The sequence below is a fragment of the Gorilla gorilla genome, chromosome 5 (genome assembly GCF_029281585.2).
Source record: "Gorilla gorilla gorilla isolate KB3781 chromosome 5, NHGRI_mGorGor1-v2.1_pri, whole genome shotgun sequence".
NCBI lineage: Eukaryota > Metazoa > Chordata > Mammalia > Primates > Hominidae > Gorilla > Gorilla gorilla.
In genome coordinates this window covers 74,025,347-74,033,365 of record NC_073229.2, presented here as the reverse complement: position 1 = coordinate 74,033,365, position 8,019 = coordinate 74,025,347, and the positions used below count along the sequence as shown (strand labels likewise).

General features: G+C 38.6%; 1 protein-coding gene across 1 annotated transcript in view; it reads left to right on the top strand.

Moving 5' to 3' along the window:
• The first annotated feature begins 2,633 nt into the window (after window positions 1-2,633).
• Window positions 2,634-8,019, top strand: part of COL21A1 (collagen type XXI alpha 1 chain) — a 189,281-nt gene continuing 183,895 nt past the window's right edge. Inside the window, exon 1 of the mRNA XM_063707669.1 lies at window positions 2,634-2,857. The gene's annotated coding sequence lies outside the window, so the exon portion shown is untranslated. The remainder of the gene's footprint in view (window positions 2,858-8,019) is intronic.

Here is an 8,019-nt window from a genome sequence, read left to right as displayed (position 1 = left end):
CTGCGAAATGCCATCACAACAGTTTCCTAGTTTAGGTTAGTTTTTTCTTCTTCTCCTTCTTTTCAATTAAAGGAGTTGTCTTAAAGGAACCCTATGAATATTTCCCTAAGTATGTATGTGCCACATGGCATATTTTGGGAATGGGGATGATGAAATCAAGCAACGATTGTGCAGACATGTTTTAAAAAATTGTGAATTCACTTAGGACAAGAATAGTTCTCTAGAGAGCCATGACAAAATTTAGAGGAATATTTTACAGTTCAGTTAAAACCAGTGCATTTTATTTCTTATTTTTAATAACATCTTTATTGACCTACAATTCATGCATCATAAAATTTACCCACTAAAATGGTACAAATCAGTGTTTTAAAACTGATATATAATTCACATACTATAAAATTGACCATTCTAAAGTCAACAATTCAGTAGTTTTTAGTATATTCAAAATCGTCACTATCAGCAGGAACTCCAGAGCATTTTTATCACCCCAAAGCAAAGCCCATTCCCATTAACACTCACTCCCATTTCTTCCTTCTACCAGCACTTCATGTATTATAGGTATGGATTTACTACATACTTCAAGTAGTTATGGATTTGCTTATTCTGAACATTTTATATTGACAGAGTCATACAATAAGTGTTTTTTGTGTGTGTGACTGGCTTGTTTTAGCTAACATGCTCAGGTTCAACCATGCTTTAGCATGTAGTGTTTCATTCCTTTTTATGTCAGAATAATATTCCATTGTAGGGATATAACACTTTTCTTATCCATTCATCTGCTGATAGACATTTGGGTTGTTACTGCCTTTGGCTTTTTGAGTAACATTCCTATGAATATTCATATAGAAGTGTTGATGTGGATATATGTTTTTGATTTTCTTGGCTATCTACTGAAGAATGAATTTGTCAGGTCATAAGTTAACTCTACATTGAACATTTTAGAGAATGGCAAACTGTTTTCCAAAGTGGCTTAATCATTTTTACAAGCCCACTAGGAATATATGAGTGTTCCAATTTCTCCATATCCTCCCTAACACTTATTGTTTGTCTTTCTTATTTTAGCCATCCTAGTGGTATAAAGTGTATCTGCTTGTGGTTTTAATTTTCATTTCCCCAATGGCTAATTACGTTTAGCATTCATTCATGTTCTCATTGGCCATTAGTAGATCTTCTTTGGAGAAACGTCTAAATACTTTGTGCATTTTAAAACTGTCTTTTTACTCTTGAGTTGTAAGATTTTTGTATATCTGGACGCAAGAATCTAATTGTATAGATGGTATGCAAATATTTTCTTAGTATGTGGGCTGTTTACTTTCTAGATAGTGTGGTTTGAAGCACAACATTTTAAATTTTGATGGAGTCTAACTTATTTTTTCTTGAATTGCTTGTGCTTTTGGTGTCATATCTAAGAAGATGTTACCAAATCCAAAGCAATGTTCTCCTATCATGTTTTTGTAACAGTAGAATCTAACACGAATGAATAAGGAAATTCAGGAAATGATCATTTGAAGATGTTTGTATCACACCTGAATTAAGTGAGATTTAGTTATTGAAGAAGGCATTTCTTTGTGAACCTGTTCCCACAGGGAGAAATTAATTCACACATTCATTTAGCCAATATTTATCGAGCACCTTGTATATTCCAGGTATTGTTCTAGGCTCGGGGGACACAGCTGGGAACAAGACCAATTTCCTGCCCTCATAGGGCATACCTTGAGTTGGATAGGAAACACACAAGCAACGAAGATATGAAAAACTTCAGATAGCAATAAGTGATCTGTTGAAACCAAAGTGGGGTTGGGCATTCCATTTGGATGGGATGTACAGGAAGGACTCACTCTCAAAGTGTCACTTGAGTGGAGAATTTGATGAACAGAAGCAGGCAACTATGATAAGGTCTGGGACAGAGTTTTGGAGGCAGAAGAAATGCCAAGTGAGATGAGATCACACTGGTGTGTATAAGAAAGGGCAAACAGGTCTTGTGTGTGTTGGGGTAGGAGGGGTGCAGGGTGAGAAAAGAAAAGTTGCAGGTAATAGGGGACGCATATGAATGTTAAATAACTTTCTGGCTGCTCTGTGAAGAATGGACTCAAAGGGGCAGAGCAGACAGCATCTTTATCTTGTCATAAGGCTGTCACCTTATTCCGAGGCTTCCTTTGTAATCGCTAAACCCTTAAAGGTCACTGCCTACTTGACTATTTGAAAGTGAACTTCCCTCAGGTTTTGGAGCAGCTCTTACTTTTGGTTAAAAGCAAGGAACATCAGTCCGCTGCAACGTACCTTGGAGCCCCAGAGGGGGGTTCTTCTTGGGCAAGGGAGGCAGGCCTCCTTCGATCAGTGCAGGCGATGCTCTGGTGTTGCCCAAGTCTTTGCCTCCTTTAGTGCTTGCCCTTTCAACTGAGTTGCCTTTCCTGCTTTCCTGGCAGTCCCTTATTTTGCCTCTCTCCTCGCGCTTCCCTGGTCCTCCTTCACCCTCGTTTTCAATCCTCAATCGTGCATTTTCTGATGCTAGCAGGATTTGAACTGAGTGTTTCCACCAGGGCGACACTAGCAGTTCGCCCTTCAAGATCCAGATCCAAAATCCACCCTCTGGTCTTCGGCCAAGGAAAGGGGGCGGGTGGGGAGCGCGAACCTTATCTCCCGGGCTCCGCCTCCAGGGGGCTGAGAGCGAGTTTCTGAGCCTCTGCGCTCTGCACTGGCCGCTGCAGGGAGAACGGACTCCGGGCGGAGGGCAGCCAATCCGTTTCAGCGCAGGTCTTGCTCGGGTTGGGCTTGCCACTGCCTGGAACATACCTGTCCCCCTGGCGCAACACTCAGCTGGCTGCGACGGCAACCCCGAGCCTGGACGCTGCGCCAGGTAAGGAGACACCTCCTACTCCCCTCTCGCTGCCAGAATGACATCTCGGGGGGCCTCAGGGCTGGCTCTCCAGGGGCTGCAATTTGGCATTTTGGGTTTCCTGGGGGTGCAGTCTTCTCCCTGCGCCAAAGCAGTTGGTGAACCGTCCGGTGAATTCCGCGCCCAGCTGGAGGCTGAGATGTCAGGATTTGTCTTGCAAAGTTACTTCATGTTAATGAATCTTGGGAGGTTCTCTGGGTGCAGATTCCTGCCTTGGAGTGTTTGGCTTCTGAGTACGATAACGTGCGTTGATTTACTCCCCTGAGCTCAACCCCACCCTCAGCTTTTAGCTTCTTGGAAGGGTCTCCAGCGTCCACACGTGGCGCTGAGCGCGCAGGGCTGTGGGTCTGGGGCTGTGTTGAGTGGGCCAGTGGTTCTTTACGGCTGCTGCATTATGGACTCATTCCGGGACCTTTAAAAAAATCGGTGCTTGAGCAGCACCCCAGACCAATTACTCAGAATCTCTGGGGGTGGGACTTTGAGCATTAACATATTTAAAACTTTTCTCAGGTGATTCCAACGTGCAGTCGAGTATAGAAAGCAGCGAACTACAGCAGTGATTCGCTGTGTGGCATCTGGCCCGCAGCAGCAAGCACCTGGTAACTTTGAGAAATACAAACAAAATCTAGGGCTCTAGCTCCGCCCTAGACCCACTGAACCTAAAACCCTGAGGTTGGGGCCCAGAAACCTGTGTTTTAATGAGCCCTCCAGGTGATGCTAGTGCTTGCTCAAGTTTGGAAACTGTTGGGTTGGACCTTACTTAATCAGAGAAGACACCTGCAATTTTCCCTTCACCAAGGGAGGAGGCAACAGACCACTTTTCAGAAAAACCTTAGTTATTTATTAGCAGAGTTTTGCCCATATTGAAAAAAAAAGCATATTGGGGACTTTGAAAGATCTTATAAAGGGGAGACTTAAGCATCACCGAATAATTTTTAAGCAGTAGAATTTGTATACTTGCTTTAGGAGAGAATAGGAATTTTTCCTTTTCTAAAAGTTGAAATGAAGCCAAGGAAGAAATATACACGAGTCTTCCAGCTGTAATAACAGGAATCTTTGACCCCTGATGAAATGTTCCTGGATCATCACTGTCATCAGTGCAGGTTACAGAACTCATATGCAGTATTTTTTCTTTTCCTAAAGTAGTTGAGGGTTTAAGGGATTCATGCCAATTCTCTTTAGTGAAAGGGAATTCAGTGTTGCAGGCCTCTGGATTATTGAAGTGGACCATTTTTTTTTTCTTTTTATAGATATCTGAGATTTCAAAATTTTGGCTAAAATAGTTCCAGCTGTTTCTAAGCCATTAGTACAAAAATAGAATGACTTTGCAAATGGGCTTAAATGGATTAGAAATCTGACATTGGATAAGAAAATCTAGAATAGGCATGACTCCAATCCCAGCACATGTGTGCTGCAATGAACACAGGGCTAACTGTACCAAGACTTTCTGTACAGAGAACATTTATTTTCCAAACTGCTTTTTTTCTGTGCCAATTTGTGACTGAGGTATATAAACTTGTTAAGGGTTAGGTACTAAGCTTGTATTTAGAGAATTTGGGGGAAATTTAGATAGTGGTTAGGAACAGGAACTTTGGTCTGAGGCAGACCTGGGTTCAAGACCTGCTCTTCTGCTTCTCTGTGCTCTTGGATAGTTGCATAGCTTCTCCGAGCCTCATTTTCCTCATCTGTGAAATGTGGGGCGTACTGGTACACTTACCTCATAATTCACATTGTTGTCAGAGTTAAATAATGCTTCTAAAGTGCCTAGCATAGTAAGTTAAATATTTGTTAGCTCAAAATACAAACTCATGTATACACACCATAAAACAACATAATCCTCAACCACCTTAAAATAATATCTATGTTGATACATGATTAGATTTTTATTTAAATATCAACTGCACTCTTAGAAGGCGACTATATGGACATCCTCAAATTATCCTTGTAATTTGATTACATACTTTATATGGAACTTTCTGGAAAAAGTTTTAGATTAGCTTCAAATCAATAGCCTAGGTTTTTTTTAGTCACTGTGGTGAAGGATTTCACCTTCTGGTAGCCTTTATAATGTATTAACATTCATATTTAAATAGCCGTAAAATCTGGTTCTTCAGAATACTTTTCTTTATAAAAGAAAATCCAAATGAGAGAGCATCTAAAAGTGGCATGGTGTAGTCTCCAGGAAAGCTAGTTTAGAAGTACTATCTGGTGTTTCTTAGGTTCTTAACAGAGTGAATAAAGGAAACCCTATCCAGTTACATCATGATTTGTTCAAGAAAATATAAGAGAAAGCAAAATGAGGACACAGAGCAAGGACAAGCCTAAACTGGCAAAAAGAGTAGGTGAGGTAATGAGTCCTTTTCTTCCTTAGCTGCAATAATTTCAAAATGCTTCAAGTCACACACACACGCATACAATCAATTCCTTTCACATTATTTGATTGGAACTGATCTCTATTATCCTCTTAGGACCAAGTAGATCTAGTGAAAATATTTATGGTATTAATGCCAAAAAAGATGCCAAATGATCTGTACTTTGAAATTAATTTCCATTCTCTTTTATTTTAGCGATAAGTTGAATAGTGTATTACTGAGAATGCCTTTTATGACTCATCTGGCATCTTTAAATGCAAGAGGTTGTAACCTGCCAATTACCAATCATATATGACTTCTATAAGACTAAACATAAAGCAAGTTCCGGCATCTAAGCACTTTAGTAAGTCCTCCATTCAAGAAATCAGATCTTCATTAGGATACTTTAAAAATTATAATTTAATATTATTAAAATGATTAGAATTAGAATTTAATGTTATTAAACTAAATGTAATTCCAATTTATTATAAATAGGGTTTTCTATTTGACTCACCGTGGAAAGAGGAGTAGCTGTGGGGATGAAAAAGAAGGTCAGAGGCATACCTGTTGATGGGGAAAATGGAGACATATAGGAGCAAGTTCAGATTCTCAGTAATCAAATGATGTGTTCTGGATAACTTAACTGAAAAGCTAAGAGAGTCTATGATGTTGCAATTCAGAGTGACAGATGGGGCAGCACTGCTTGCAGTGAATGGCCAACTAGGAATGATCAATATTGCAATGCCCCACAGTGACTTTATGATTCTCCTCTCATAGGTATAGGGTCCAGAGCAGATATAATCATAAAGAAGTTGTGCTTGGTTTACATAACCTGGCTCACTTAGAAATGTTCTGATGAGGGTTACCTGGCATTCATTTAGGTTCATTTTCAGGGCCCTCTTTGTTCCATAGTGGATGGTTTTACTATTAAGGTCAATCTTGAAACTGTTGTGTGTAAGGCCTATCACAGGAAATGGATACGTGTTTTTATTTTGTATTTATTATCTTTGGATTATATTTCTCAGCATGCAATAGTAATTCTTTAGTTTGCTTCATTATTATTCTTGTGAGAAACAAAGTTGAAATGTTTATTTCTGGTACGTGGTCCAGTCTCATAGGAAGAAAATGAACCATGAGGCTAAATTCCCCAACTTTCTGCATAGACTCTTGGTTAAAGACAAGGTACTCTGCAGCCAGAGTGCCTAGCCCTGAATCCTGACCTCATTACTTTCTAGTTGTTTAAACTTGGACAAGTTACATAATCACTTTTGCTTCTGTTTCCTCATTGGTAAAATTGGGGAAGTAGAACCTACCTCAGTAGGGCTGTTGTGAGGAGTAAATGAGTTAACATATGTGAAGTTCTTAAAACAGTGCCTGGCTCATAGTAAGTGCTTAATAAGAATTTGCTATTATTTTACTTTGGGCCTTAATGAATGCTTTAAGCTGAAGCTCTCTTTTCTGTTTTCACCTCTGAAAGTGAGATCCTAAAAGGAAATAGTAATTTAGGTTATTAATTTGGTGTTCCCATGATTTTTCTGTTTTATTTAATGGGATAATTTGTCTCAGAATAAGTGAAGTACTTAAAGTTTCTCAGAAAATAATAAATTTAGAACAACATTTTTGTAAGGTCCCAGTTGATGCTACTGTGGCTGGCCAGAGACCACACCTAGGGAATCACTGCTTTAACCCACTGGTTAACCCACTTGACTGGACATTTGAATCACCTGAGAACAGTTTTTTAGACTGTGTTCTGTGTTAGAATGTTTGAAATTTATTGTGAAAAGAGTAAAGTAATCATGTCATTTATAAAGAGAGTCCCTGGAACATATCTACACACTATATCCATGGGATTCTCATGTACTCATAGAATTTTTAGAATGGTTAGGGATATTAGAATTTGCTTAATATAAATGAGGGAACAGGTTTGGAGATGTCATTCTTAGCCAAGGGCTCATGAAGAGTTAGTGGTGGCACTGGATAACAATTCATATTTTTTTAGTACTTTAATCCTACTTAGTACACTTTTCATTCAACTGTCTTGCATTCCAAAAAATCAGATAATGTTGACAAAGAGATGCACAATCCAACTTACAGAATACCACTGGAATACTATAGTTATACCTGTTCCACTTATCCCAGTTTAATTTCAGGGACATTTACTTAAAATATTTCTTTAATTAAAGAGCACTGAAAGCAATATGTTTACAATGCCAAGAAAATAAATCTGAAGTTATCAGTTGTGAAAAAGATAATTTTTTCACCTTTGTCACTTCAAAGAATTCAATATAATTTTTTCTCCTTGTTGTTTCTTGGACATTTTCGTTTTTACCAGTGAAATACTCAGATAAATCTTTGAAAATTTCAGGAAACATTGACAATTTTCTGAAGTCCAAGCTTAGTGACCTTCTGGGAATCCTGCCAGATGCTTGTGTTTGATTCAGTGCTTAGTTTTTGTTTGGACTTGTCTTGTTTTCATCTAGGTCAATTTAGCCATGATTGCAGTGTTATGCTACCCCTTAACTGTTTGTTTGTGTACTCATTGGTGTCGAGAAGAAAAGACTAAGGACCAAGAAAAAGGTTTTTTTAATTCAAAGTAAAATGTTCTAGTGAAGTTTGAGCTTTTTAGAAAGTTCTTTTAAAAAGATTCTTTGGAATTTTAGTCTTTTGCATTAATTACGTAATGGAGTAAATAAAAGCACTCAAAGCTTATTTTTATATTTTTATGAGAACCTTTAAATTCATAGGTGATTCAATGGAAACAACTTATTAAAA